The sequence below is a fragment of the Tachypleus tridentatus genome, chromosome 3, assembly GCF_004210375.1.
Source record: "Tachypleus tridentatus isolate NWPU-2018 chromosome 3, ASM421037v1, whole genome shotgun sequence".
Lineage (NCBI taxonomy): Eukaryota > Metazoa > Arthropoda > Merostomata > Xiphosura > Limulidae > Tachypleus > Tachypleus tridentatus.
This window is the reverse complement of record NC_134827.1, coordinates 109,551,470-109,564,325: the sequence shown is the minus strand read 5'-3', so window position 1 is coordinate 109,564,325 and position 12,856 is coordinate 109,551,470. Positions and strand designations below refer to the sequence as shown.

At 34.1% G+C, this 12,856-nt stretch overlaps 1 long non-coding RNA gene across 2 annotated transcripts in view; it reads left to right on the top strand.

The window, feature by feature from the left end:
* Window positions 1–12,856, top strand: part of LOC143247728 (uncharacterized) — a 194,858-nt gene that overhangs the window by 324 nt on the left and 181,678 nt on the right. The window lies entirely within an intron of this gene.

The window sequence follows — 12,856 nt, the reverse complement described above, 5'->3', positions numbered from 1 at the left end:
TAGTTATGGCTAACATTACAGTTAAGGGTTAACTAACCATGATTATTATTACAGTTTAGGGTTAACTAGTTATGGCTAACATTACAGTTAAGGGTTAACTAACCATGATTATTATTACAGTTTAGGGTTAACTAGTTATGGCTAACATTACAGTTAAGGGTTAACTAACCATGATTATTATTACAGTTTAGGGTTAACTAGTTATGGCTATTCACATACATACCCCTTCCACCGCCAAGTCCTAAATCCACAGTAGTCTTCCTTCAGTGTGAACTGATAAACTAGAGGGAGATAAGCTGTTGTCAATAACAACTATCAACTCTTGTTCAACAGATAAACTAGAGGTAGAGAAGCTGTTGTCAATAACAACTATCAACTTTTGTTCATCAGATAAACTAGAGGTAGAGAAGCTGTTGTCAATAACAACTATCAACTCTTGTTCAACAGATAAACTAGAGGAAGAGAAGCTGTTGTCAATAACAACTATCAACTTTTGTTCAACAGATAAACTAGAGGTAGAGAAGCTGTTGTCAATAACAACTATCAACTTTTGTTCAACAGATAAACTAGAGGTAGAGAAGCTGTTGTCAATAACAACTATCAACTTTTGTTCAACAGATAAACTAGAGGTAGAGAAGCTGTTGTCAATAACAACTATCAACTTTTGTTCAACAGATAAACTAGAGGAAGAGAAGCTGTTGTCAATAACAACTATCGACTTTTGTTCAACAGATAAACTAGAGGGAGATAAGCTGTTGTCAATAACAACCATCAACTTTTGTTCAACAGATAAACTAGAGGTAGAGAAGCTGTTGTCAATAACAACTATCAACTTTTGTTCAACAGATAAACTAGAGGGAGATAAGCTGTTGTCAATAACAACTATCAACTCTTGTTCAACAGATAAACTAGAGGTAGAGAAGCTGTTGTCAATAACAACTATCAACTTTTGTTCAACAGATAAACTAGAGGTAGAGAAGCTGTTGTCAATAACAACTATCAACTTTTGTTCAACAGATAAACTAGAGGTAGAGAAGCTGTTGTCAATAACAACTATCAACTTTTGTTCAACAGATAAACTAGAGGGAGATAAGCTGTTGTCAATAACAACTATCAACTTTTGTTCAACAGATAAACTAGAGGAAGAGAAGCTGTTGTCAATAACAACTATCAACTTTTGTTCAACAGATAAACTAGAGGTAGAGAAGCTGTTGTCAATAACAACTATCAACTTTTGTTCAACAGATAAACTAGAGGAAGAGAAGCTGTTGTCAATAACAACTATCAACTTTTGTTCAACAGATAAACTAGAGGTAGAGAAGCTGTTGTCAATAACAACTATCAACTGTTGTTCAACAGATAAACTAGAGGTAGAGAAGCTGTTGTCAATAACAACTATCAACTGTTGTTCAACAGATAAACTAGAGGGAGATAAGCTGTTGTCAATAACAACTATCAACTTTTGTTCATCAGATAAACTAGAGGTAGAGAAGCTGTTGTCAATAACAACTATCAACTGTTGTTCATCAGATAAACTAGAGGTAGAGAAGCTGTTGTCAATAACAACTATCAACTGTTGTTCAACAGATAAACTAGAGGTAGAGAAGCTGTTGTCAATAACAACTATCAACTGTTGTTCAACAGATAAACTAGAGGGAGATAAGCTGTTGTCAATAACAACTATCAACTTTTGTTCATCAGATAAACTAGAGGTAGAGAAGCTGTTGTCAATAACAACTATCAACTGTTGTTCAACAGATAAACTAGAGGGAGATAAGCTGTTGTCAATAACAACTATCAACTCTTGTTCAACAGATAAACTAGAGGGAGATAAGCTGTTGTCAATAACAACTATCAACTCTTGTTCAACAGATAAACTAGAGGGGGATAAGCTGTTTTCAATAACAACTATCAACTTTTGTTCATCAGATAAACTAGAGGGGGATAAGCTGTTGTCAATAACAACTATCAACTTTTGTTCAACAGATAAACTAGAGGAAGAGAAGCTGTTGTCAATAACAACTATCAACTTTTGTTCAACAGATAAACTAGAGGTAGAGAAGCTGTTGTCAATAACAACTATCAACTTTTGTTCAACAGATAAACTAGAGGTAGAGAAGCTGTTGTCAATAACAACTATCAACTCTTGTTCAACAGATAAACTAGAGGTAGAGAAGCTGTTGTCAATAACAACTATCAACTTTTGTTCATCAGATAAACTAGAGGGAGATAAGCTGTTGTCAATAACAACTATCAACTTTTGTTCAACAGATAAACTAGAGGAAGAGAAGCTGTTGTCAATAACAACTATCAACTTTTGTTCAACAGATAAACTAGAGGTAGAGAAGCTGTTGTCAATAACAACTATCAACTGTTGTTCAACAGATAAACTAGAGGGAGATAAGCTGTTGTCAATAACAACTATCAACTCTTGTTCAACAGATAAACTAGAGGGGGAGAAGCTGTTTTCAATAACAACTATCAACTTTTGTTCAACAGATAAACTAGAGGAGATAAGCTGTTGTCAATAACAACTATCAACTTTTGTTCATCAGATAAACTAGAGGGGGAGAAGTTGTTTTCAATAACAACTATCAACTTTTGTTCAACAGATAAACTAGAGGGAGATAAGCTGTTGTCAATAACAACTATCAACTCTTGTTCAACAGATAAACTAGAGGGGGAGAAGCTGTTTTCAATAACAACTATCAACTTTTGTTCAACAGATAAACTAGAGGGAGATAAGCTGTTGTCAATAACAACTATCAACTTTTGTTCATCAGATAAACTAGAGGGGGAGAAGTTGTTTTCAATAACAACTATCAACTTTTGTTCAACAGATAAACTAGAGGGAGATAAGCTGTTGTCAATAACAACTATCAACTTTTGTTTATCAGATAAACTAGAGGGGGAGAAGTTGTTTTCAATAACAACTATCAACTTTTGTTCAACAGATAAACTAGAGGGAGATAAGCTGTTGTCAATAACAACTATCAACTTTTGTTCAACAGATAAACTAGAGGTAGAGAAGCTGTTGTCAATAACAACTATCAACTTTTGTTCAACAGATAAACTAGAGGTAGAGAAGCTGTTGTCAATAACAACCATCAACTTTTGTTCAACAGATAAACTAGAGGTAGAGAAGCTGTTGTCAATAACAACCATCAACTTTTGTTCATCAGATAAACTAGAGGGGGAGAAGTTGTTTTCAATAACAACTATCAACTTTTGTTCAACAGATAAACTAGAGGGAGATAAGCTGTTGTCAATAACAACTATCAACTTTTGTTCAACAGATAAACTAGAGGTAGAGAAGCTGTTGTCAATAACAACCATCAACTTTTGTTCATCAGATAAACTAGAGGTAGAGAAGCTGTTGTCAATAACAACTATCAACTTTTGTTCATCAGATAAACTAGAGGTAGAGAAGCTGTTGTCAATAACAACTATCAACTTTTGTTCAACAGATAAACTAGAGGTAGAGAAGCTGTTGTCAATAACAACCATCAACTTTTGTTCAACAGATAAACTAGAGGTAGAGAAGCTGTTGTCAATAACAACCATCAACTTTTGTTCAACAGATAAACTAGAGGTAGAGAAGCTGTTGTCAATAACAACTATCAACTTTTGTTCAACAGATAAACTAGAGGTAGAGAAGCTGTTGTCAATAACAACCATCAACTTTTGTTCAACAGATAAACTAGAGGTAGAGAAGCTGTTGTCAATAACAACTATCAACTTTTGTTCAACAGATAAACTAGAGGGGGATAAGCTGTTGTCAATAACAACCATCAACTTTTGTTCAACAGATAAACTAGATGTAGAGAAGCTGTTGTCAATAACAACCATCAACTTTTGTTCAATAGATAAACTAGAGGTAGAGAAGCTGTTGTCAATAACAACTATCAACTTTTGTTCAACAGATAAACTAGAGGGGGATAAGCTGTTGTCAATAACAACTATCAACTTTTGTTCATCAGATAAACTAGAGGTAGAGAAGCTGTTGTCAATAACAACTATCAACTTTTGTTCAACAGATAAACTAGAGGGGGATAAGCTGTTGTCAATAAGAACTATCAACTTTTGTTCATCAGATAAACTAGAGGTAGGGAAGCTGTTGTCAATAACAACTATCAACTTTTGTTCAACAGATAAACTAGAGGTAGAGAAGCTGTTGTCAATAACAACTATCAACTTTTGTTCAACAGATAAACTAGAGGGAGATAAGCTGTTGTCAATAACAACCATCAACTTTTGTTCAACAGATAAACTAGAGGAAGAGAAGCTGTTGTCAATAACAACTATCAACTTTTGTTCAACAGATAAACTAGAGGTAGAGAAGCTGTTGTCAATAACAACCATCAACTTTTGTTCAACAGATAAACTAGAGGTAGAGAAGCTGTTGTCAATAACAACTATCAACTTTTGTTCAACAGATAAACTAGAGGTAGAGAAGCTGTTGTCAATAACAACTATCAACTCTTGTTCAACAGATAAACTAGAGGTAGATAAGCTGTTGTCAATAACAACTATCAACTCTTGTTCAACAGATAAACTAGAGGAAGAGAAGCTGTTGTCAATAACAACTATCAACTCTTGTTCAACAGATAAACTAGAGGTAGAGAAGCTGTTGTCAATAACAACTATCAACTTTTGTTCAACAGATAAACTAGAGGTAGATAAGCTGTTGTCAATAACAACTATCAACTTTTGTTCAACAGATAAACTAGAGGGAGATAAGCTGTTGTCAATAACAACTATCAACTCTTGTTCAACAGATAAACTAGAGGAAGAGAAGCTGTTGTCAATAACAACTATCAACTTTTGTTTATCAGATAAACTAGAGGTAGAGAAGCTGTTGTCAATAACAACTATCAACTTTTGTTCAACAGATAAACTAGAGGTACAGAAGCTGTTGTCAATAACAACTATCGACTTTTGTTCAACAGATAAACTAGAGGTAGATAAGCTGTTGTCAATAACAACTATCAACTCTTGTTCAACAGATAAACTAGAGGAAGAGAAGCTGTTGTCAATAACAACTATCAACTCTTGTTCAACAGATAAACTAGAGGTAGAGAAGCTGTTGTCAATAACAACTATCAACTTTTGTTCAACAGATAAACTAGAGGTAGAGAAGCTGTTGTCAATAACAACTATCGACTTTTGTTCAACAGATAAACTAGAGGGAGATAAGCTGTTGTCAATAACAACTATCAACTCTTGTTCAACAGATAAACTAGAGGGGGAGAAGCTGTTGTCAATAACAACTATCAACTTTTGTTCAACAGATAAACTAGAGGGAGATAAGCTGTTGTCAATAACAACTATCAACTTTTGTTCAACAGATAAACTAGAGGTAGAGAAGCTGTTGTCAATAACAACTATCAACTCTTGTTCAACAGATAAACTAGAGGAAGAGAAGCTGTTGTCAATAACAACTATCAACTTTTGTTCAACAGATAAACTAGAGGTAGAGAAGCTGTTGTCAATAACAACTATCAACTTTTGTTCAACAGATAAACTAGAGGAAGAGAAGCTGTTGTCAATAACAACTATCAACTTTTGTTCAACAGATAAACTAGAGGGGGAGAAGCTGTTGTCAATAACAACTATCAACTTTTGTTCAACAGATAAACTAGAGGGAGATAAGCTGTTGTCAATAACAACTATCAACTTTTGTTCAACAGATAAACTAGAGGGGGATAAGCTGTTGTCAATAACAACTATCAACTCTTGTTCAACAGATAAACTAGAGGGGGATAAGCTGTTGTCAATAACAACTATCAACTTTTGTTCAACAGATAAACTAGAGGTAGATAAGCTGTTGTCAATAACAACTATCAACTCTTGTTCAACAGATAAACTAGAGGAAGAGAAGCTGTTGTCAATAACAACTATCAACTCTTGTTCAACAGATAAACTAGAGGAAGAGAAGCTGTTTTCAATAACAACTATCAACTTTTGTTCAACAGATAAACTAGAGGGAGATAAGCTGTTGTCAATAACAACTATCAACTTTTGTTCAACAGATAAACTAGAGGTAGAGAAGCTGTTGTCAATAACAACTATCAACTCTTGTTCAACAGATAAACTAGAGGGAGATAAGCTGTTGTCAATAACAACTATCAACTCTTGTTCAACAGATAAACTAGAGGTAGAGAAGCTGTTGTCAATAACAACTATCAACTCTTGTTCAACAGATAAACTAGAGGGAGATAAGCTGTTGTCAATAACAACTATCAACTTTTGTTCAACAGATAAACTAGAGGGAGAGAAGCTGTTGTCAATAACAACTATCAACTCTTGTTCAACAGATAAACTAGAGGAAGAGAAGCTGTTTTCAATAACAACTATCAACTTTTGTTCAACAGATAAACTAGAGGGGGATAAGCTGTTGTCAATAACAACTATCAACTCTTGTTCAACAGATAAACTAGAGGGGGATAAGCTGTTGTCAATAACAACTATCAACTCTTGTTCAACAGATAAACTAGAGGTAGAGAAGCTGTTGTCAATAACAACTATCAACTTTTGTTCAACAGATAAACTAGAGGGGGATAAGCTGTTGTCAATAACAACTATCAACTTTTGTTCATCAGATAAACTAGAGGTAGAGAAGCTGTTGTCAATAACAACTATCAACTTTTGTTCAACAGATAAACTAGAGGTAGAGAAGCTGTTGTCAATAACAACTATCAACTTTTGTTCAACAGATAAACTAGAGGTAGAGAAGCTGTTGTCAATAACAACTATCGACTTTTGTTCAACAGATAAACTAGAGGTAGAGAAGCTGTTGTCAATAACAACTATCAACTTTTGTTCAACAGATAAACTAGAGGTAGAGAAGCTGTTTTCAATAACAACTATCAACTCTTGTTCAATAGATAAACTAGAGGAAGAGAAGCTGTTTTCAATAACAACTATCAACTTTTGTTCAACAGATAAACTAGAGGTAGAGAAGCTGTTGTCAATAACAACTATCGACTTTTGTTCAACAGATAAACTAGAGGTAGAGAAGCTGTTGTCAATAACAACTATCAACTTTTGTTCAACAGATAAACTAGAGGTAGAGAAGCTGTTTTCAATAACAACTATCAACTTTTGTTCAACAGATAAACTAGAGGGAGATAAGCTGTTGTCAATAACAACTATCAACTCTTGTTCAACAGATAAACTAGAGGGGGAGAAGCTGTTGTCAATAACAACTATCAACTCTTGTTCAACAGATAAACTAGAGGAAGAGAAGCTGTTGTCAATAACAACTATCAACTTTTGTTCAACAGATAAACTAGAGGGAGATAAGCTGTTGTCAATAACAACTATCAACTCTTGTTCAACAGATAAACTAGAGGTAGAGAAGCTGTTGTCAATAACAACTATCAACTCTTGTTCAACAGATAAACTAGAGGAAGAGAAGCTGTTGTCAATAACAACTATCAACTCTTGTTCAACAGATAAACTAGAGGGGGAGAAGCTGTTGTCAATAACAACTATCAACTTTTGTTCAACAGATAAACTAGAGGGAGATAAGCTGTTGTCAATAACAACTATCAACTTTTGTTCAACAGATAAACTAGAGGGGGATAAGCTGTTGTCAATAACAACTATCAACTCTTGTTCAACAGATAAACTAGAGGAAGAGAAGCTGTTGTCAATAACAACTATCAACTTTTGTTCAACAGATAAACTAGAGGGAGATAAGCTGTTGTCAATAACAACTATCAACTTTTGTTCAACAGATAAACTAGAGGGAGATAAGCTGTTGTCAATAACAACTATCAACTTTTGTTCAACAGATAAACTAGAGGGATAAGCTGTTGTCAATAACAACTATCAACTCTTGTTCAACAGATAAACTAGAGGAAGAGAAGCTGTTGTCAATAACAACTATCAACTTTTGTTCAACAGATAAACTAGAGGGAGATAAGCTGTTGTCAATAACAACTATCAACTTTTGTTCAACAGATAAACTAGAGGGAGATAAGCTGTTGTCAATAACAACTATCAACTCTTGTTCAACAGATAAACTAGAGGGAGATAAGCTGTTGTCAATAACAATTATCAACTTTTGTTCAACAGATAAACTAGAGGGGGATAAGCTGTTGTCAATAACAACTATCAACTTTTGTTCAACAGATAAACTAGAGGTAGAGAAGCTGTTGTCAATAACAACTATCAACTTTTGTTCAACAGATAAACTAGAGGTAGAGAAGCTGTTGTCAATAACAACTATCAACTTTTGTTCAACAGATAAACTAGAGGGAGATAAGCTGTTGTCAATAACAACTATCAACTTTTGTTCAACAGATAAACTAGAGGTAGAGAAGCTGTTTTCAATAACAACTATCAACTCTTGTTCAATAGATAAACTAGAGGAAGAGAAGCTGTTTTCAATAACAACTATCAACTTTTGTTCAACAGATAAACTAGAGGTAGAGAAGCTGTTGTCAATAACAACTATCGACTTTGTTCAACAGATAAACTAGAGGTAGAGAAGCTGTTGTCAATAACAACTATCAACTTTTGTTCAACAGATAAACTAGAGGTAGAGAAGCTGTTTTCAATAACAACTATCAACTTTTGTTCAACAGATAAACTAGAGGGAGATAAGCTGTTGTCAATAACAACTATCAACTCTTGTTCAACAGATAAACTAGAGGGGAGAAGCTGTTGTCAATAACAACTATCAACTCTTGTTCAACAGATAAACTAGAGGAAGAGAAGCTGTTGTCAATAACAACTATCAACTTTTGTTCAACAGATAAACTAGAGGGAGATAAGCTGTTGTCAATAACAACTATCAACTCTTGTTCAACAGATAAACTAGAGGTAGAGAAGCTGTTGTCAATAACAACTATCAACTCTTGTTCAACAGATAAACTAGAGGAAGAGAAGCTGTTGTCAATAACAACTATCAACTCTTGTTCAACAGATAAACTAGAGGGGGAGAAGCTGTTGTCAATAACAACTATCAACTTTTGTTCAACAGATAAACTAGAGGGAGATAAGCTGTTGTCAATAACAACTATCAACTTTTGTTCAACAGATAAACTAGAGGGGGATAAGCTGTTGTCAATAACAACTATCAACTCTTGTTCAACAGATAAACTAGAGGAAGAGAAGCTGTTGTCAATAACAACTATCAACTTTTGTTCAACAGATAAACTAGAGGGAGATAAGCTGTTGTCAATAACAACTATCAACTTTTGTTCAACAGATAAACTAGAGGGAGATAAGCTGTTGTCAATAACAACTATCAACTTTTGTTCAACAGATAAACTAGAGGGGGATAAGCTGTTGTCAATAACAACTATCAACTCTTGTTCAACAGATAAACTAGAGGAAGAGAAGCTGTTGTCAATAACAACTATCAACTTTTGTTCAACAGATAAACTAGAGGAAGAGAAGCTGTTTTCAATAACAACTATCAACTTTTGTTCAACAGATAAACTAGAGGGAGATAAGCTGTTGTCAATAACAACTATCAACTTTTGTTCAACAGATAAACTAGAGGAAGAGAAGCTGTTTTCAATAACAACTATCAACTTTTGTTCAACAGATAAACTAGAGGAAGAGAAGCTGTTTTCAATAACAACTATCAACTTTTGTTCAACAGATAAACTAGAGGGAGATAAGCTGTTGTCAATAACAACTATCAACTTTTGTTCAACAGATAAACTAGAGGGAGATAAGCTGTTGTCAATAACAACTATCAACTCTTGTTCAACAGATAAACTAGAGGGAGATAAGCTGTTGTCAATAACAATTATCAACTTTTGTTCAACAGATAAACTAGAGGGGGATAAGCTGTTGTCAATAACAACTATCAACTTTTGTTCAACAGATAAACTAGAGGTAGAGAAGCTGTTGTCAATAACAACTATCAACTTTTGTTCAACAGATAAACTAGAGGTAGAAGCTGTTTTCAATAACAACTATCAACTTTTGTTCAACAGATAAACTAGAGGGAGATAAGCTGTTGTCAATAACAACTATCAACTTTTGTTCAACAGATAAACTAGAGGGAGATAAGCTGTTGTCAATAACAACTATCAACTCTTGTTCAACAGATAAACTAGAGGGAGATAAGCTGTTGTCAATAACAACTATCAACTTTTGTTCAACAGATAAACTAGAGGGGGATAAGCTGTTGTCAATAACAACTATCAACTTTTGTTCAACAGATAAACTAGAGGTAGAGAAGCTGTTGTCAATAACAACTATCAACTTTTGTTCAACAGATAAACTAGAGGTAGAGAAGCTGTTGTCAATAACAACTATCAACTTTTGTTCAACAGATAAACTAGAGGGAGATAAGCTGTTGTCAATAACAACTATCAACTTTTGTTCAACAGATAAACTAGAGGTAGAGAAGCTGTTGTCAATAACAACTATCAACTTTTGTTCAACAGATAAACTAGAGGTAGAGAAGCTGTTGTCAATAACAACTATCAACTTTTGTTCAACAGATAAACTAGAGGTAGAGAAGCTGTTTTCAATAACAACTATCAACTTTTGTTCAACAGATAAACTAGAGGGAGATAAGCTGTTGTCAATAACAACTATCAACTCTTGTTCAACAGATAAACTAGAGGGAGAGAAGCTGTTGTCAATAACAACTATCAACTCTTGTTCAACAGATAAACTAGAGGAAGAGAAGCTGTTGTCAATAACAACTATCAACTTTTGTTCAACAGATAAACTAGAGGGAGATAAGCTGTTGTCAATAACAACTATCAACTCTTGTTCAACAGATAAACTAGAGGGAGATAAGCTGTTGTCAATAACAACTATCAACTCTTGTTCAACAGATAAACTAGAGGAAGAGAAGCTGTTGTCAATAACAACTATCAACTTTTGTTCAACAGATAAACTAGAGGGAGATAAGCTGTTGTCAATAACAACTATCAACTCTTGTTCAACAGATAAACTAGAGGAAGAGAAGCTGTTGTCAATAACAACTATCAACTCTTGTTCAACAGATAAACTAGAGGGGGAGAAGCTGTTGTCAATAACAACTATCAACTTTTGTTCAACAGATAAACTAGAGGGGGATAAGCTGTTGTCAATAACAACTATCAACTCTTGTTCAACAGATAAACTAGAGGAAGAGAAGCTGTTGTCAATAACAACTATCAACTTTTGTTCAACAGATAAACTAGAGGGAGATAAGCTGTTGTCAATAACAACTATCAACTTTTGTTCAACAGATAAACTAGAGGGAGATAAGCTGTTGTCAATAACAACTATCAACTTTTGTTCAACAGATAAACTAGAGGGGGATAAGCTGTTGTCAATAACAACTATCAACTCTTGTTCAACAGATAAACTAGAGGAAGAGAAGCTGTTGTCAATAACAACTATCAACTTTTGTTCAACAGATAAACTAGAGGGAGATAAGCTGTTGTCAATAACAACTATCAACTTTTGTTCAACAGATAAACTAGAGGGAGATAAGCTGTTGTCAATAACAACTATCAACTCTTGTTCAACAGATAAACTAGAGGGAGATAAGCTGTTGTCAATAACAATTATCAACTTTTGTTCAACAGATAAACTAGAGGGGGATAAGCTGTTGTCAATAACAACTATCAACTCTTGTTCAACAGATAAACTAGAGGAAGAGAAGCTGTTGTCAATAACAACTATCAACTCTTGTTCAACAGATAAACTAGAGGTAGAGAAGCTGTTGTCAATAACAACTATCAACTTTTGTTCAACAGATAAACTAGAGGTAGAGAAGCTGTTTTCAATAACAACTATCAACTTTTGTTCAACAGATAAACTAGAGGGGGATAAGCTGTTGTCAATAACAACTATCAACTCTTGTTCAACAGATAAACTAGAGGGGGATAAGCTGTTGTCAATAACAACTATCAACTCTTGTTCAACAGATAAACTAGAGGTAGAGAAGCTGTTGTCAATAACAACTATCAACTTTTGTTCAACAGATAAACTAGAGGGGGATAAGCTGTTGTCAATAACAACTATCAACTTTTGTTCATCAGATAAACTAGAGGTAGAGAAGCTGTTGTCAATAACAACTATCAACTTTTGTTCAACAGATAAACTAGAGGTAGAGAAGCTGTTGTCAATAACAACTATCAACTTTTGTTCAACAGATAAACTAGAGGTAGAGAAGCTGTTGTCAATAACAACTATCAACTTTTGTTCAACAGATAAACTAGAGGTAGATAAGCTGTTGTCAATAACAACTATCAACTTTTGTTCAACAGATAAACTAGAGGTAGAGAAGCTGTTGTCAATAACAACTATCAACTTTTGTTCAACAGATAAACTAGAGGTAGAGAAGCTGTTGTCAATAACAACTATCAACTTTTGTTCAACAGATAAACTAGAGGTAGAGAAGCTGTTGTCAATAACAACTATCAACTTTTGTTCAACAGATAAACTAGAGGGAGATAAGCTGTTGTCAATAACAACTATCAACTTTTGTTCAACAGATAAACTAGAGGTAGAGAAGCTGTTGTCAATAACAACTATCAACTTTTGTTCAACAGATAAACTAGAGGTAGAGAAGCTGTTGTCAATAACAACTATCAACTTTTGTTCAACAGATAAACTAGAGGTAGAGAAGCTGTTGTCAATAACAACTATCAACTTTTGTTCAACAGATAAACTAGAGGTAGAGAAGCTGTTGTCAATAACAACTATCAACTTTTGTTCAACAGATAAACTAGAGGGAGATAAGCTGTTGTCAATAACAACTATCAACTCTTGTTCAACAGATAAACTAGAGGGAGATAAGCTGTTGTCAATAACAACTATCAACTCTTGTTCAACAGATAAACTAGAGGGAGATAAGCTGTTGTCAATAACAACTATCAACTTT